Here is a 20,458-nt window from a genome sequence, read left to right as displayed (position 1 = left end):
CGTAGATGTCCTTTTATTATTGTAGTATTTTTATCGCTTATGTCGAATTGTTTTTTGGTGCACGAGTTTTTACCAGAGGCTGTCATTGACGCTAAAATCATGCCACTATTGAAAGGGAAGCTTTTAGATTTTGCAATTAGTGACAACTACCGTCCCATAACTGTGTCATCTTCATTTTCTAAAATTTTTGAGAGCATTATGTATAACAGAATACAAAATGAACTTCATACTGAAGATAACCAATTTGGATACAAAAACCAAATTTCAACTGATATGTGTATTTTTAGCTTTAAAGAAATAGTAAATTATTACCATAAGCAAAGTTCCCCAGTATATGCATGTTATATGGATGTTAAGTCAGCCTTTGATAGAACCTCCTATTATAAATTGTTTACTAAATTATTAGAACGAGGTGTACCAAGGAAGATTGTGAATATTTTAAGAGTTTGGTATGTAAACCAGACTATTTGTGTGGGCTGGGGTGAACAACTGTCACATAAGTTTCACATGCAGAATGGAATACGTCAGGGTTCCATACTCAGCCCGTATCTGTTTAATGTGTTCATGGATGAGCTGAACATCAAGTTAAATCAAAGTAACCTCGGATGTCACATTGCTAATAACCCAATGAATAACTTGTCATGGGCTGACGATCTAGTCATTATAACCCCTTCTAGTCATGCCCTATGTGGTATGCTGGCTGTCTGTGAATCCTTTGCACGGAATCATTTGATGATATTTAACACTAAGAAAACGAAGTGCATGCTGTTTAACTCTAGACATTCCACGGTATACCAAAAACCAATAATTAAATTATGTGGCAAAGTGTTGGAATTTGTTGACAACTTCACATACCTCGGTCATATAATATCAAGTAATCTTACAGATGATGAGGATGTAATGAATCAAAATAGAAAATTATGTGCTAGGGGTAATATGCTTGTGAGAAAATTTAAGTCATGTTCCTTCGACGTCAAATGTACACTGTTCCGTGCTCTATGTTATAATGTGTATGGCATGTCCCTGTGGAGTAATGTGAAAGTCTCTACGTTAAATAGGCTAAGAGTAAATTATAATAATGTTCTTCGCCGACTCGTTAACATCCCACCTTGGAGTAGTGCCTCAGAGATGTTTGTAACCCTAAGGATGAAAGGTTTCTACGAATTGAGGCGTAGTTGTTGCTACAGTCTTAGGAGCAGGATACTTGCAACGACCAACTCAGTGGTGCAACGTATCACCAACAGTGATGCCCGCTGGGTATCCCTTTGTGGCAGCAGTGGGACACTTTACTGTATATACAACATCCCAGGCAATAGTTATACTGACACTGTTGATGTAAAATGTATGTAGATTTTAGCCAAGGGCTCAAAGACAATTACTTGACATAGAGTGTATTAAGTTAGTGAGATTTAAAAAAAAAAAAAACTTATTTTGTATTTTATTAAATTTAAGATAGCTTTTACCTATCTCCATTTACATTGTATGGCATTTAAGCTGAAATAAAGATTATTATTATTATTATTATTATTATTTTTTTCGACTCAGTTTGAGGGTTGATACTTCAGTGGATATTTTTTTCTTTTTATTGCATTTTTTTTTGGCCTTGTGCTCATCTCACATAAAAATAAAGAAGTTATTATTGCTTTTGCTGTAGTTGTTATTGCTACAGCTGCTGCTATCGATGCTTGTGGTGATATCGTTATCATTGTTATTGTTGTTGTCAGTGATGTGTGTGTTCAATTCCCTGTTATTACTGCTGTTGTTACTGTTATTGTATTTGTTGCTTGTTCAGTAATACTTGAAGACCGAAACTACTTTTTAATCATTCTTTCTTTCTGGAGATGAGGGGCATGTTGGTGAGGGTGCAGATCCTCTATGTTTTGGTGTGTTGCATTGGTTTCACCAAACAAGAAACTGCTCATCTCGCGGAAAAAATAATTAGCCACGTAGTGAACGCCCATCTTTCTGAATGCCATGTGGTGCTGCTTAGCCCGATCCACCAGTCATCATCGTTCCGTTTTGGAAAAAGGTAATGCTCTCTCTCTTTCTCTCTCTCTCTCTCTCTCTCTCTCTCTCTCTCTCTCTCTCTCTCTCTCTCTCTCTTATTATAAAATTTCAATATTTCTTTTTTTTCATGAGATCATTGTTTTCTTGTACAAATATAATAACCTTTAAAGAAATGTAGTTTACCAACTTAGACAAAAAAAAAACAATACTGTATAGATGGTAGTTAGCTCAAATAGTTTTATTTTTTTTCGTGTTTACAATATACTACAGACCACATTGTAAAAAAATAGATATATCGATAATTTACTAAAGGGTAATATGTACACCTCAAAAATAATAAAAAAAGTCATAATTAATGGATATCTAAGCATATATTTACTTCATTATATAATAAAACAAATAACATGTTATTTTCTTGCTTCACTGCAGACTATTAAATTTTCACGTCATATTTCCTGGCCTAAATAATTCCCATATAGTGCAAACCTTGGGCTTCCTCACTGACCTTCGGTCGCCTTCATTGTTGTTTTAACAGTACTCCAGGTATAATTAAGATCTCTATATCACTGTTATTATTATCATTACATTATCATTACACTATTATTTTTTATGTCTTTATTTATAAGTTTGTATATATATATATATATATATATATATATATATATATATATATATATATATATATATATATATATATATATATATATATATATATATATATATATATATATATATATATATATATATATATATATATATATATATATATATATATATATATATATATATATATATATATATATATGTAGGTCTCCACCCCTACATAATGATGGAAACCACCACAATGTTAAGGCATTTTCAAATAATAATTCAACCGTCTCTGGAATAAACTTCTCAAGGAAAGATGTATGTCCTTATGTGCTCGCAAGCCAACTGAAAGTAGATCCTAGTGCTAAAAAAGGACAAAACTTTCCTTTCCAAAGTAATCTAATTAGAGTTGTTCAGGATAGTGTTCCCCCAGACGATCATGATAATAAGGAGGCAAAACAAACTGCAGAGCCAGTGAAAACCCCATCTGTTCCTCCGCTTATTTTGAGTGCTGCAGAATATTTGGAGTTACAAAAGTTAAAATTGGACCACGAATTTCGAATGGCCCAACTACAACAACCTCAAAGGGGGCCATATCTCATTCCACTTTTTATTATTGGCAAACTACCCTCTTAAAAAAGCTTTGAAGGAAGTTTTATTAATGATTTCTTCGTTTACTTTAAAGAGCTTGCACGGGGTATGGAGTGGCCGCAAGATCATTGGCCCGTTATTATTCAGCCTCTACTGGTTGGGAAAGCACAGGCCACACATGTTTCTGTAGATCCTGTTTTACGTCAAGACTATGGACGCCTGAAAGGTGCCGTTCTTGATGCTTACCAAATAAGGCCAGGGGAATATATTCAGACCTTCAGGAAAGTTCACAAATGTAATGTTCAGTCCCACTGTCATTTTATGCATGACATGATTAAATTTTCAGTTGTTAGCTCCACAGTAGTATCTTAAAAACTTTCGAAACACAAAATGAATTAATCTTGCTTGAAAGTGTCCTGTGAGAGATAGAGCCACAAGTAGCTTCATTTATACGTGACAAACAAGTTCATAGGCTTAATGAAGCGGAACCAAACCAGACGATTACGTTCTCAATAAAAGGTTCAACAAGTCTTTTGCTCCCTCTAAAAATGACAATAGCTTTGAGAAGAGTACTAACGTTATCAATCAATCCCCTTAAGTCTAAGTTTGTACAGTCTCCTCCAGATCCGAAGCAAGGTAATATTTTTTCCTAACACGTTTAGGGCCATTTCTGTAAAAACTCTGGACATTTAGAGTTTCAATGTTTCCGGTAACGGCGAAATGAAAGTGAAGTGAATGTCTTAGCTGCAATATCTACTGTGAGTCCCTGGAAATGTTGAGGCTCGAGGGGAGGGAAACTATCCTGTAGCATTATGTAATGTAGACATGTAAATATGAACAAGTGGAACACTATCCATGTTTTAATTCCCCTCTCACGTCATATATGCCCTTCCTTTCCATGGGAACGGTCAAGCTCAATGGTAATGAATATCTTGTGAAGGTCCTGCGTGATACTGGCACCTCCGAAACTTGCTCCAGAATCCTAACCCTGGTCAGTGCCTAACTGACAGATATGTTGCATTAACAATTGGTGGTGGCCCTTTCTTTGTTCAATTAGTAAATATGGACCTGCGTGCATTGTGAGTTGTATCGAGTTAGAGCTTTCGTGGGCGTGGCTGAATAACTTAAGGTTCCCAGGATCGACCTTCTATTAGGTAACGACTTGTGTGGAGAGTGTGTGAAGTCTGGGGATCTTGTGATGTCTGGTTGACCAAGTTGTGGAATTCTAGAAGCGGATCTGCCTGACACCTTCCTGATATGTGGTATTACTCGGAGTATGGTCAAGGTCTCCATACTACCAGAGAACTCCTTCACTGTCCTCAGACTCAATGATGCCGACATCCGATCAAACAGAGGACGAAGTAATGAATATCTCTGGCCTTTTCACAGCCTACCATGAAATTCAGATGGAGCTGGGTAACTGCTTTTACCTGCACAAGGGTATATTGTGGAGAAGATGGCGACCTCAACATCTATCTAACTATCACAGTATGTGGAATGTACCTGAGGTTGTAGTTCCAGGGCCCAGTTGCCAAACGATTTTGGAGTTTGCTCATGGTATACCTCTATCAAGTTACCTAGGCGTTAGGAAAACTTTACAGCGCATCCGTTCGAATTTCTACTGACTGGGAATGTGAAAGGATGTGGTGAAGTTTTATAGGACTTTTCCTCTATGGCAAAAGGTAGGAAAGCTGAATTAAAGAATTCATGTTTATCCTCTAAAATCCCTGTCTGTATGTGACAGTCCACTTTCTTGTGTGCTAGTGAACAAAGCTAGATACCCTGCCGAAGACTTCTCAGGAAAATATATATTTACCAAAAAATGGATAAGACCAGTCGCTACCCTGAAGTTGTTCCATTGCGTAGTACTTCTTCTAAGCTGGTGACTCGCGGATTTATGAAGTGGACTAGGCATTTTTCAAATCACTTCAAGTTCTTAGGTGATTTTAGAGAAGTATCACCCAACTGCTGCACCAAGAAGACAGGTGACACAGCCAGTGAAACAGATATGATGTACCAAGGAGACTGTGTTGAGAGCGTCAGGGAAACTGGTGTGACACAGCCACCCCACGCTGAACTACTGCAAGGCATGGTTTATCATTTAAGTGTATGTAGATGATGGATATGGATTAAGAAGGAAAGTTAAATGCATATGTGATAATATTAACTTACCTGAAGTTACCAGATATATTTAAAGTCTTAAACATTTTTACAATGTATGCTAACGAGATTTGTTTATAGAAAGAGATCAATGTAAAAAAAACAAGGTAATAAAATTAATGTAAGTTATTTTTAAAGGAAACTTGCAACAAGACATTACAAGAAAGACACATTGAAATATATGAGATGGAAGGAAGAAACAAGTTAACCGAAGTAGAGATTGACAAACCAATCCCTGTAACGTGGGCCATCCAACGCATTGCCAACCATAACTGCTGTTGAATGGAAAGACATTTTTTTAAAGTTATGTAAGATGTCACATGAATAATTAACATAACAATAGAATTTAGGGAGGTGTTGGAGTAGTGGAGAAGGTGGTGAGCGTGGGATCGGGCAGACGTCCATGCGTAAGTGCAAATCCCACCACATACTGCTTTGATGCTATGCCATTTGTTAAGATGTTTAATTAAAGTTACCTACATGTTACCATGATGAGTCGAAGCTAGATGGTGGAAAATTCGGAATATTCAAGAGCGTGGGCATGAGACGAACATAGACGCAACATCCAGCTTTGAAAGGAAAATGAGAAGAGAGAAAGTAGGAGGGAACAGAAAAGAGGCTACTGACAGTTGCCTTAGACAGCTGTGTTTCGGTGAGGAAAAGAAAATGAGGTTTAGTAGAGTGGATGTGGTGTTCCACAGATTGAAAATTAGATCTAAGACCGCGATTGTTGCAGAAATTAATTTAGAAAAAAGTTGAAGGAGGTGTCAAAGCATTTGGGGTCGTTATCAGGAAAGGAGTCTGACCTGGGTCCCCTCCCCATAAGGGGACGCCGCGGCTGGGTTTGGAGTCCCATTTTTTTCTTTATTTTGAATTTCAAGTGAAGGGTGTATATGCGGTAAATGCATGAAGTTTTCAGTGAAGAAGGAGAGTTGTCTTTAGAGGGCAAGCTGTGACTGTCCCCTTGAGTCGTAAGACACAAAGGGAAACGTTCAACGAGATCACAAATAGCTTTAATGGAAGGCTTAGTAAAGTATCATTTCGGTGTGTGTGTGTGTGTGTGTGTGTGTGTGTGTGTGTGTGTTTTAATGTTTCCGATAAAGGCCTATTTAAAATACTAATTCCCCCTAAAGATTGAAGAAAAATTAGCCAAAATTCAGAGACATATATCAAGTCATAGGCACAAGGAAATACAGAAGCAGGCAAAGAGTTCCAGAGTTTACAAGGGAAAGGTATGAGCGTGTGTGTGTGCGCAAGAGCGCGTTTTCCTGTGTTTGTGTGTGTGTGTGTGTGTGTGTGTGTGTGTGTGTGTGTGTGTAATAATAATAATAATAATAATAATAATAATAATAATAATAATAATAATAATAATACGGTTTATCAATTGCAGTACATACATACTGAAAATGTACATATGTGGATTGAGGGAAACTTAAGATTAGAACCTTAACTTAGTTGTTTATGCTTGTTTATGGTTCGCACCATGGGGATAGCATTACATGAAGATGTACATTATGGGGATTAAGGGATATTCAAGATTAAAACCTTAACTTAGCTATGTATGGTTCGCACCATGGAGGGGATAGCACTATGATGATAACGGTCAGTTCTTGGGGCCTTTAGTGGCATGACCACGTTTGTGTGTCGTGTGGTATGGATTAGTTGGGGAGCGTCAGGTGAAAGAAGGTGTCGTAGCCGTGAGTGACGGAGCAGGCCTCTATCCATCTTGACGAGGGCTGTTTGGTGTCTGGTTGCCAGTGTGGAGAGATGGAGGGTGTCCAGTGACTTAGGTCTGCGCAGCATGTAGAGTCTGTAAACTGCCGATATCACTGTGGCAGTAACGTGTAATTTCCATGTCAGCTGATCGTCCCCTGTGACTCCGAGCAGCTTGGCTGACCGAACTATTTGGAGAGGGTGAGGACCCAGGGATAGTTGTGGGGGATGAGGGACACTGCCGCCGACGAGGTACAGATATGCATTTATACAGTTTTGGTGTGGTTGATTGTCATCCTGCTTTCCGCCGACCACTCCTGCAGGCTGTTCAACGTGCTGAGTAGTCTGGGTGTTTGTTGTGAAGTGACACACCCACGGTGCAATCATCCACATACTTCCAGCGGTGAGGGGTGTTTGTCAGAGCGACATTAATCAGTATCAGGAAGCAGAGTGGACCCATCTTAGTGCCCTGAGGGACGCCACACGTTAGTTGTTGGTAAGTGATTGTGTGTTTTTGAAAAAGTACAGCTTGCCGGCGTCCCGTGAGGAAGTAAGCCAGCCGTGCTGTCAGGTGAAAGGGGAGACCCAGTCTGATGGCTTTGTTAATGACAACAGTGTGGTCAACCAGATCAAAAGCTTTTTTGAAGTCTACAAAAGCGACTGCTAGAGGTGTTCCGTTTGTCCAGGTGACTGAATGAAGTCAAAGAAGCTGATTAGGTAGTGAGGTGTAGAGGTTGCTCTGATATTGGCAAATTGGTGAATGTCTAAGAAGGAACTGATTTTGTTGTATGCCCAGTCAAACACAAAGTCTTCACAGATGAGGCTAGAGATGGGTGTGATAGCGACTGGCCTAAAATCATTTAGTGATTGTGGGCTGTAAATGGGTAGGTCAGTAGGGGTGGTTGACCGAGGCTTGAGTTTCAGAATTCTCTTGTAGACATCCATCACCTGGACAGCTGGAGGAGGGGAGGGAGCAGGGAGGTAGGCAAGGAGACTTGAGGGGTGAAGGGGCGGGAATGTTTGACAGATCGTGGCAAAGTGGCTATTCATCTCGTCTGCTGCTGCCTCAGCGGGGAGATGTGAGGTACAAGAAAAAGGAGAGGATTGTTTTTGTAGACCACTCAAAGCCTTAATCTCATCATACCACTGTCTGTCGTTGCTGAACTTGAATTGATGAATTGTGTTTGGGTAAAGACTTGCTTTCGCTATCTTGATCGCCTGTATCACTCACTTTGTTCCTTAGTTTCCTGTATTGTATTGGGCAGGTATGGAAGGTGGGCAGGTCTGGAAGGCCCAGTTTCTCTGTTTGATGAGCCTTTTAATGCGGGGCGTCATCCACGGGACATCAGATGGGTGCACTGTGATTCTCGTTGCTGGGAAGTAGTGGTAAAAAGGCTGCTGATGTGGTGCAAACAAAGTTGCTCCACTTGGTATGTAGTACGTCTTTCACTTGTAGCACCTCATTCCGAGGGTGTTCGGTTACCCACTGTCCAAACAACCTTAGGGCAGAGTCAATCATAGATCGGTAGATCTTGATGACCTTGGAGTATAGGGGTGAGGTGGTGGGTGCAGGTGACCACAGGATGGAGAGGTGAGTGCTACGTGCCCCAGGGGGTAGGGGGTGGGGGGGAGGAGTAGAGCTGATGTAGGTCAGTCATGATAAGGTCGAGTTTGGCTTGTTGGACTGTGGGGAAGTAAACGACTTGGATTAGGTGAAATGGTGTAGAATTTCACTCACATCTAGTCTGTTAAAATCTCCGCAGATAACCAGCTTGGCAGCAAGATATTTCATTCTGAGAGTGTGAGCCGTGTTTATTATGTGCTCACTGAGTAGGTGTGTTGTGGGGGCACGTGGATGGTGGTATGCAACACAGAGGATGATGGAGGCTTCGTCTCATGGGTGGGAGTATGGAATCACTCGTACCCAGAGGGTCTCCACTCCGGGGGGGACAGCCACCAGGAGGTGAGTTATTGAGAGTGGAGCGACAGTAAGCAGCCATGCCCCCACCTCTTCTCTCTGATCTTAGATGGTGGAAGAGTTGAAACTCTTGCATCATGATCACTTCCAGTACTATTTACCACGCCTCAGTGATTGCCACAATGTCCGCACGGGTTGATCTCACTGTTACAATTAATTCGTAACTACTGGCGAGATATTTTCACTCGAGTGTTTTCTTGCTTCTCCTTACCTGTTTTGTCTGTTTTTGTGTGTCACTATAACCTTGATGGGACGAACCACACTTCTGCCGCCTCGTGATCCCCGATACAGAAACAGTGTTTTTAGACACTGGATGGTGTTAGATGGTGGGTAGCATGCTCCTCGTGTGTGTCGGAGGAGGTGGTCATGTTCGTAGCGGTAGGTTGGGATACACATTGTCTACATTGCACAGATGCACATTCACTCTCACTGTTCAGTAATGCCCAGAGTACACCATGGGGAGTCTGATGCTGACGACTCTAAGAGTTAGCCTAACGCTCGGGAGGGGTGGCTAGGAGGTGGGGAGAGGGCCACCAGGTTGGCCGCAGCCGCTATACAGAGCTCCAGTGGCACACGTCCTTCTCTCACGAGAGGTCAAGTGTGTGTGTGTGTGTGTTTGCGAGGGAACGCCTGTTCCTGTTTGCTACGTTTTACATTTATCCCCACCTTCAATTTGTATCAACTTACTTTGCCGGTACTTCTGAAAGTTTTTATCATGATAGTTATCTGATTTTTTTTTTTTTGTGTGTGTACTTATATAATGATAAATATGGCTGCACCAGTTGACCCCACAATCAATATGGTCTAGTCAGAACTATCCCAGCTTAATTTGTTAGGGGTGAATTCTGGCCCAAGGGAATGAGAAAATGGACTAGACTAGTTTTACCCATGGGATAAAAAGAAAAAAAAAAACTTTCCTAGGCTACACATATCCGCAGGGTAACCTTGACATATTCTAGTCGTCGGCGCCTCAACGTTGTACTGAGGTCCTCTAAAAGCTCTAGAACTTTTCTATGTAACTGTTTGTGGGGGAGGGGAGTGTTTGGTAAAATAATCCCCTCTTCATGATTGCAACCGAGCGTCGGTCCAGGACAATGCCCCTACTATACTTGTTGGGATCAACTAGTGCCGCTGGAGGGGGGTGGTGGGCTGGAGACTGTAGCAGAACTCATGTCTTTGGCCAGAGAAGAGAGGAAATACAGGGCTACGGATTCTGAGACCTCATGGTGCCCTTTCTGACTGAAAAAAAAAACTGGAAGGCTTTCCAGTTGGATTCATACTGTCTAGTAGTGGTAAGGCGGAGAGCCGCTAACATGTCTGCAGCCGTAGTTGACACTAACCTTTTGAAGGAAGTATGGAGAAATTCCAGTCGTGGAACGAAGTCTATTTGGAAGTCTCCTTTTTTTTTTATTTAAGAGAAGAAAGCTGGCAATGGGCAATATAAAGAAAGGAATAATAACAATCCCACTTAGTTACCACACATTTTCCAGGTACAAGAAAATTACGCAAAAGAAAGGAATAAATGTTTAGAAATTTGCCTCTTATACAAAGTTTTATCAAAGGTTCGAAGACTTAACCCTTAGCGGTGGAACTATATATAGACGGTCCTGATTGTATCAAAATTTGCGGGATGACTATATATAGACTCGTCTCCAAAATTTATCCCTTGTATTTCTAAGCATCGACTATATATAGACGGCCACGTGTGAGTGCCCCCGAGCCACAAAAATGATAACTGGCAAGTCAAGAGTGGCCTTGGTGTACGTGACTTCTCACACTCATACCACACTCTGTTCCCAGCTTTCAGGCAGGGTGGAGTGCTCCTGTCTGCCTGTCATTCCACCAATATAGTATTATTTCTTGGACATATTTGGGAATTTTAGGCACAACCATGCTTCCTACAAGGAGGAGAATCACTGATGAGGATTTACAGCTGATTCTAGCGCATGATTTAGATGATGAGTTAGTAAGAGAGGAAACCATCACATAACTGAAAAGCAAAAACAAAAACAAAAAAATTGGGAGGGTGGAGGAAACCACATCCAGGTCACAAGTCCTGGACACATTTTTAATGTGGGTGTGAGTGACTCCATTATTCTAGTAAACATATAAAGAAATTTCACTTTAAAGCCTAAAGTTTGATTTGAGAAACTTGTAAACACGGCGCGAAATTGCGGTAGAGTCTATATAAAGATGCTGTCAAAACGTAACAAAATGCGGTGTAACTAAATTTATGCTGCACACCAGTAGGCGGCAGAAGCTATATATAGACGATTCACATTTTAGGAGACAGCCAACGTCCACTAGGGTTTTACTGCCGCCGGCTAGGATCTAATGGGGTCCTTTGGGACTATGTGTTGGTTTTATTCTACCTGCAGATTAAGGGAATATTTTTCACCTACAGGTAAAACTTCTAAATTATTTCCCACGATTCATTTATTTTTCCTGTGATAATTCTTTCTTCCCTTTCCAGAGAAAGGACAGAGACGGGTGGGAAGGACTAAATGGTAGAAGGGTAAGGTGGGCATCAACAAGTTCCTTCCCTTGTCCACGAGGACAACTTATATGCAAAAAAATCAACATGCAAAACATCCTCGTCACAGAAAATGGATCAGAGAAGAGAAGGAAAGGGAAGACCCAACAGCTAGACACAGTAAAAAGGGGCAAAGTGTGGAAAGAGAAGAGTGAAACGTTCCCATGTTGAAGACGAGGAATTCACTGGTAGCAAGGACACACTAGTAGAGATGCCTACCCATTAGAGTATTAAGGGAGGACACTGAAAAGGAAGGAAGAAATGAAAAGCAGTTGGCTTATCATAACTAAAACGATGTCAAACGGGCACTTAGTGATTTGTAACCAACAAACATGCCCGAGGTTAGTGGACAAGCACATAATGGTTGTTGTCGGGGCTGGACGGAAATGCAAGACATTTTCTTTGTTTGCTTCGTTTCCTTCAATTAGTTTTATTGCAGTCAGGACTATTCTAATTCCAGATTTTATTTTTATATGTCTTGGCTTATAGTGCCTGTAGGTAACTTGAAGAGTTTTGGAAGCGCTTTTAAGCTTTCACCCATCAGTGGCACAGGCAATTTTATTTACAGTATTACCCATATTAGGGTCCATATCACCACCAAGCGCATCTTGGGAGTAATCACCTAGAACCTGGGTATCATGGTGACATGTAAGTAACTTCAAACCACTCGACAAATGGAAAAGTAGCAAGGCCGTATTTGATGGGATTCGAACCTACGCGTGGACCTCTGTCCGATCCCACGTTCATCACCTTATCCACTACGCCACCGTCTCCCCTAGCTGTGAGATAAAGCTGCCAGTTTTCGCAGGCTTAGTCATGGGCTGCAATTCCTCTCGCTAGTAATGTGCAGAAACACTGCAGGGGACCTAAAGATTACTGTCCAGTAATGTCTTCCAGAGTATGGATATCTTTGTGGTAATGTAGTTGACTTTGTTGTAGAGGCGCGTCTTCGATCTTGACCCACGGCTGTAACTTAGTGAGATTAGCGGTGATTTATCTTCAATTTAAGCTAAGGATTGGCCACAAGCTTACATGTCTGTCTTAATGATTCCTCCCTTATGCAGTCGAGAGGCATTATGGCCATGCCATTCATTGACGTTTACTTGCATTTAATACAGGATTCTTCTGGTTGAGAAGAAAGAAAATCAAAGAAAGCAAACAATAAGATTAAGAATGCATTAATTTTATTGATTTATATTACAGTTTGATAATGTGGCTGCCAAATAAAGCTGGTCATCTTAGTAAACTAATCCCAGGAGGGACATATCTCCTCATATGTATTTTACTTTCGTAAGGGTTTTGCATCTCACACCTAGCACCGGTTCGCAACTTACAACTTATACGAGTATCAAGTATTTTACACCTATAGGAGAACCAGGAAGTATGTCCAAAGATTATTATCCTTACCCAGAATTCAAACTCAGGCCATCTTGAATGTAAATCGGGTTCGCTAATGTCTGCGCTACCAGGCCGAATATTTGTGCTTGTTTGTTTGTTTGTTTGTTTCTGTGTGTGTGTGTGTGTGTGTGTGTGTGTGTGTGTGTGTGTGTGTGTGTGTGTGTGTGTGTGTGTGTGTGTGTGTGTGTGTGTGTGTGTGAGTGCATGTGTCATTAATATTAACTAATCTGAAAAAAAAGGAAAAAAGAAATTTCAGCTACCACCAGCTTACTTCCTTTTCATTTTTATTTCCTTCCTTTCAAATAAGAAATGTTCTTCTTCTCATTTTGATATCTTACTGAACTTCAAATTCTTATTTGTCTACTGCAAACTTTTTAATTATAGGTTTATGTGTTATGTGTTCAATCTCTGTTACAGTTTCCTTCAGTTTTACCCTTCAAATACATCACTCACAAATCATATATTTAGAATGTTCGAATAAGAGATTTTTGTTTTTGATAGAATACGTTCTCCATGTTTTAGTGAGACAACAAAAGGCTTTGTAGTGATGTCGAATTTGGTGGACCATTTGACGTTTTTTAAGGCTTTATTGGGAGACTTCGCCTGTACTTGTCGTGGATTTGTTCTTGAGGTTGGCAACACATTGCCCATCGTCACGAAAATACTCAGGTATCTGATGCAATGACTTGTTAAAATTGAATGCTGAATCATTATTATATTATGTTGATTATACAATTATATATATATATATATATATATATATATATATATATATATATATATATATATATATATATATATATATAACCAAACTGGATGTTACATGCAGGTTGTTGGAAGAGACGGGATTTTGGAAACTCCCTGACACTCGGGTAGTTGTAGTGGGTGAAGAAAAACTGCTGGATTACGTGTTGCTCCACTCCAGTTTCCGCAACACAGTTCATGCCGTCTACCTGACCCTTCAGAAGAATGCTGGTAGTATTAATGTGTAAAATTATCAGATCATACACCTGGAGCAAAGTTATATATATATATATATATATATATATATATATATATATATATATATATATATATATATATATATATATATATATATATATATATATATATATATATATATATATATATATATATATATATATATATATATATATATATATATATATATATATATATATATAGAGAGAGAGAGAGAGAGAGAGAGAGAGAGAGAGAGAGAGAGAGATTGATATTGATTTTGATATGTTTACTAGGCCATTCAAAATACATTTTAGGTGAAACTTGAAGAACATAACTTAAGGCTACAGGTCCAAGAAGCGATATTTTTAGAAGGACCCAAAAATAGTGCATAAAAACACAGTTTACAACTATGTGGCCATAATAATTAAGGCTACACTATTATATAACAAACATAAATTAAGATTTGTGTATCATAGTAATACAACGTAAGTAACAATTGATTTATAATATTTTGTATAAATTAATACAAAGTAAACAAATAGGATGTGAATGTTTTGTATAATGCAGAAACAGTAGAAGTAACAATAGAATATGAAACAATAACATGAATAAAGAAAAATCACGACTCATTACGTTTTTCAAAAATTTTCTGGATTATTATTATATATATTTTTTTAAATTCTGTCAAAGGATAATCTCATCTGGCAAGGCATTCCAGTGTTTACTTCCTCTAGTTAATACACTCTGTCGAGCATGTGTTGTCTTGCACAGTGGTATACGTAGATTGTGTTGTCTGCGAATTACATTGCGGGGTATTGTTGTGAAGCCAATTTCTATGGATAGTGAGTATATAGATTTTTATACAAATAAAAAGTGTGTAGGTAAATAATGTCTGGAAGTTTTAACTTTTTCAAATCTTTGAAAATGCAATATGTGTGATCATAATTTGTAGTATTTTTTTTTCTTTTTGTCACAAATAAGCTGTCTGTTAATGTTTTGTATGCTCCCCCCATATAGCTGAACAACAAATAAGCTGAAGATATATCAAAGCATAGTGCACTAGATGTAAACAATTTATACTTAGATAGTTACTTAAATGATACATTATGCCTGTTATAAAAGATACTTTAGATTTTACATGATCGATGTTATTTTTCCACTTTAATTTAAGTTATTGATGGTCATTCCAAAAAATCTAAGTTCGAGGAACTCCTGTATTGATAAATTATTTATTTTTATTAATGTTTGCACTGGACGAATCATGAGTGGACTGGATATCAAGACATAAAACAGGTTTTGTCAATATCTAGAGTTAGTTTGTTGCTCATAATCCTTTTAGAAACTTAATTTAGCTCTGTATTAAAATACAGTTGAAATATTTGAAATATTTCTATCTTGAATGAAGATGCTGGTACCGTCAGCAAAAAAAAAGTATGAATTTAAGTACATTACTACCACAAACAATGCCATTTGTTTATATGAGGAAGAGTCGAGGAAGAAGAATAGATCCTTGTGGTACACCAAAAGTAATACAGTGATACATTGTTGAATGAGGCATATTGTTTCCTATTATTTAAGTAACTACTGAGTCATGTGTGAGCATGATCACTGATACAGTATACTGACAATTTGTGCAAAAGGATATTGCTGGAAATAGTGTCGAATGCTTTAGATAGATAATAATAAAAAAAAAAGCTTATCTGAAACAGTTTGCTATTCAAATTATTGTTAAGAGAGAGAGAGAGAGAGAGAGAGAGAGAGAGAGAGAGAGAGAGACTGCAAATAAAAACCCTTGATAAACAATGAATAGCTTTCCTCCCTCTTAGTGCGGAGCAGGGTGGGAGTTGAGCCTGAGTCAGCCCGTGAAATCGTTTCCAACTGTTTGGAATCGTGAATACTCAAATTACCGAATCTTACCCAGCCCTACACTGTTGATCTGTTCATCATGGTGACTCGAGGTACACTGACGGCTGTAGTACAATATTTAGGGGATCTTGATAAGGGATTAGAACAATAAGTTCGGATACAGATATCAATTTGGGATCGAGGGAGTCAAAAAAAAAAAAAAGGGTAGCAGCATAAACAGGGGCATTGGAGGTTAGGGTTAGTTCTTGTATGATTTGCCTATCTTTAATACTATCCAGATTACGAGTAGGGTTTTGCGCCAATTTCCTTAGACAGTGGATGATCGCATTGTTAAAGGCTATTTCACTAGAATGGGAAACAAAGGACAAGAAAACTAAAGACTTGTGGTAAATATTGAAGGCTTCAAGATTCAAGATCTGCACATAATCAAAGTCAGAATGCGTTTTCATTTGGAAATTTATGAGTACTCATTGATTAATAAATTGATTACTACTTACTACTCCAGAGAACTCCCTACATCCTCTAACAAGTGAATATTGTCCACCTGTGTGTGGATTGTGCCGCAGCGCTTCCAAAAAATCCCCTAACATCCACCCTGTCCGCCAGCCGATTCACTAAAGCAGCAGCTCTGTCGCCACTGGATGTGTATGTAGGTTAGGCCGCCTACGACGGTGGTGCCGGAGTCCGAGGTAGAGCCTAGGATTTCACTCCCTCCGCCATCTACTGCACCCATTATTCAAAATGTTGCTGATATACGCCTCAGGTCGAGCACGTCTTCACTCTTCCGCTGGAGGACGCAATTTCCTCGCCTTCTGCTCCCTATTCAACGACCGAGTAGGTATGATAGAGTTTCATCCAGGTGGTGAGAGCGGTACATGGGATCGGACTCTGTGGTATAGGCGAGTGATATTCGAAGTAGTTTCCAAGGTGCATTCTATTTTGGATTTGACATAGCATAAGGGAGCGTTGCGGTGGCCTGGCTTCGAGAAGGCTAAGGTGCAGTGCGCAGGAGACCACCACAAAAGGCAACTTTTCCATGAGATGAGACACTTGAGACGCTGTTATGCTTACAGCTGTAGTCATATTTAGTATTTAACACGATTGCATTCCCTTATTAAAGTAAGCATCCTACACGGAGCTAAAAGCTTTTTAGGTAATATCTTATACGACCAAAAACAACTACCATGATGAGGAGCTGTAGCGAGGTTTGGGCGGGTCTGTGGATCATTGTGTACACTATATTTTATATTGTGGCTTTCTTTAATAATATAGCGGTTGCATTGGTATGGTGAGTCTTGGGTGAAGTGCGGTAGATATATATTCTCCCTCATCCTTCTGTAAGCATCTTTAAAATTAAATACATAACACATTTTCTTTATTTTTTTAGAGATTGGTCAGACGATAGAAAGAACTCTACTGTATTTTTTGTCTTATTTTTTTATTACCTGTTGTATCGTAGGTGTTGATATCGTCTTAATTAACTGTTATACATTTATTTATTTATTTATTTTCAAGGGGAAATATTTCATTACAGTGGATGTGTATCGTCTCTGCCTACACTGCAACAACGGGAAAAGAGAAATTCAGCTTGTCGGACGTTATTATAACTATTCAACAACTGATGAAAATGAATTGTATATCCCGTACGGTAAGTCAAATATCTAGGAAAAAAAATATAGTTAAAAGGTAACTAAATAAGAGAGAAAAAATATATATAAATAAATAAATAAATAAATAAATAAATAAATAAATAAATAAATATATATATATATATATATATATATATATATATATATATATATATATATATATATATATATATATATATATATATATATATATATATATATATATATATATATATATATATATATATATATATATATATATATATATATATATATATATATATATATATATATATATATATTCATAGCGATTGATAAAAAATTAGCCAGAAATCAGGGACAAATGTCTTGAAACTTCTCAATTAAAAAGAAGTCAAGTTATAGGAAGATGGAAATATAGAAATAGGCAGGTAGTTTCAGATTTTACCAAAAGAAAGGTATGTGTGATTAAGAATACTGGTTCAGTATTGCATTAGAATGTATGACAGAACAGGGATGAAATGAAAAAGACAGCTTTTTGCTGTAAGGCCATAGCAGCAGGGGAGGCATGCATTTAGCAAGATCAGTAGGATATTTTGCATAAAAAATAAACATAAGATAAAAAGATAATCAGCATTTCTGCGGTGAGAAAGAGGCTAAGACATTTAGTCAGAGGAAGGTAGTTGAAGAAACGAAAACCTTTTGATCCCACACTGGCTAATAAAATTATATATATATATATATATATATATATATATATATATATATATATATATATATATATATATATATATATATATATATATATATATATATATATATATATATATATATATATATATATATATATATATATATATATATATATATATATATATATATATATATATATATATATATATATATATATATATATATATATATATATATATATATATATATATATATATATATATATATATATATATATATATATATATATATATATATATATATATATATATATATATATATATATATATATATATATATGATCTTATAACGCCTATAGGCACTCTTGAAGAGTATAATGTGGGAAGCGGTGTTCAGCTTGCGCCCATTAGTGGCGTAGGCAATTTTATTTGTACGAGTAGTGGTACCCATATTAAGGCCCATATCACCACCCAAGCGCATCTTTGGTGTAATCACCTAGAGCCTGGGTATCATGGTGACATGTAGGTAACTTTAAACCACTCGAGATATGGCATACCTTCAAAGTGGTATGTGGTGGGATTTGAACCTACGTGTGGACATCTGCCCTATCACACGCTCATCACCTTATCCACTACGCCCCTAAACATGCGAAGAGTACTCCATAAAACAGATAAGGCCCTTCTACTCGTATAGAGTTCGCAGTTGGAGCCTGAAGGGGCGAGAAAGACTGGCGTTTATACCTCAGAACTTCTAACTTCAAAGAATCTGTTTTAGCAAGATATGATATGTGAAGTTTCCACTTAAGAACATGATTAAAAGACAGACGGAGAATTTTTAGTGTAGAAATGGGAGACAGTCGAATGTCATTGGAGAAGAGAGGATAGTTGTCTGGAACGTTGTGTCGAAATTATAGATTGAGGAATTGAGTTTTTGAGGATTGAACAGTACTACGTTTTCACCTTTCTAATCAGAAATCTTAGACAGATCAGATGTCAGGCTTCCTGTTGCGTCCCTGCGTAATCTGTTGACGTCTTGAAAGGCTGGTCGTCTCTGAAAGGACGTGGAATGATGTTGGGTGATCAGCGTAAGAGTAAAAAGGGCAATATATTTGGTTAAGATCATTAACGAATAATAGAAAGAGAGTGGGTGACTGGGCAGAATACTGAGGAACACCTGTGTTAGCATATGGAGAAAAGTGGCCGTCTACCACGGCTACTATAGAACGGTCAGAAAAGAAACTTCAGATAAAGTTTCAGAGAGAAGGATAAAACCCATAGGAAGGCAGTTTTGAAACAAATAATTTTCATGACAGATTCTATCAAAAGCTTCGGATATGTCTATCCCGACGGCAAAAGTTTCACCGAAATGTCTAAGAGATTTTATGGAATTAGGTGTTCTGAGGTGTGTTTTCAAAACCCTTTCTCACTTTTCCAACTAACTCGGTACAAGGGCCTTACCCGCCCTTGAATAGATTACTTTTGGCATGTTTCGAGGGAGTTCCACTCAAACAGTTTTACTAGATACGGTGGAAGGAAGCTCTTATCTTATCATCAATTCCCCTACTCTCACTGAGTGTCTTCAGGTTTTTTTTTTTTTTTTTTTTGCATATCTATCATTTATCGCTATTTTCATACTAACTTATCTTGTTAACTTCATATATCCCGTCCTCTTGCTCTCTCTCTCTCTCTCTCTCTCTCTCTCTCTCTCTCTCTCTCTCTCTCTCTCTCTCTCTCTCTCTCTCTCTCTCTCTCTCTCTCTCTCTCTCTCTCTCTCTCTCTCTCTCTCTCTCTCTCTCTCTCTCTCTCTCTCTCTCTCTCTCTCTCTCTCTCTCTCTCTCTCTCTATATATATATATATATATATATATATATATATATATATATATATATATATATATATATATATATATATATATATATATATATATATATATATATATATATATATATATATATATATATATATATATATATATATATATATATATATATATATATATATATATATATATATATATATATATATATATATATATATATATATATATATATATATATATATATATATATATATATATATATATATATATATATATATATATATATATATATATATATATATATATATATATATATATATATATATATATATATATATATATATATATATATATATATATATATATATATATATATATATATATATATATATATATATATATATATATATATATATATATATATATGTTACAACCCGTTTGTGAAATTGCCCAATTCATGAAATGAACCTAACTTAACCTAACCTAACCTAACCACTAATGGCCACTCCATTCCACATTTCATGAATTGGGTTAGGTTAGGTT

At 37.4% G+C, this 20,458-nt stretch overlaps 1 long non-coding RNA gene across 1 annotated transcript; it reads left to right on the top strand.

Moving 5' to 3' along the window:
• The first annotated feature begins 1,863 nt into the window (after nucleotides 1-1,863).
• Nucleotides 1,864-13,920, top strand: LOC123500390. Its single transcript, XR_006673303.1, has 3 exons — nucleotides 1,864-2,029; nucleotides 13,491-13,637; nucleotides 13,798-13,920. It is a non-coding gene; the product is annotated as an uncharacterized LOC123500390 (long non-coding RNA).
• Nucleotides 13,921-20,458: the final 6,538 nt, after the last annotated feature.

Source organism: Portunus trituberculatus, unplaced genomic scaffold (genome assembly GCF_017591435.1).
Source record: "Portunus trituberculatus isolate SZX2019 unplaced genomic scaffold, ASM1759143v1 PGA_scaffold_209__1_contigs__length_78825, whole genome shotgun sequence".
NCBI classification, from domain to species: Eukaryota; Metazoa; Arthropoda; class Malacostraca; order Decapoda; family Portunidae; genus Portunus; species Portunus trituberculatus.
The sequence above is the reverse complement of the archived record's forward strand: the minus strand, read 5'-3'. Positions and strand labels throughout refer to the sequence as shown.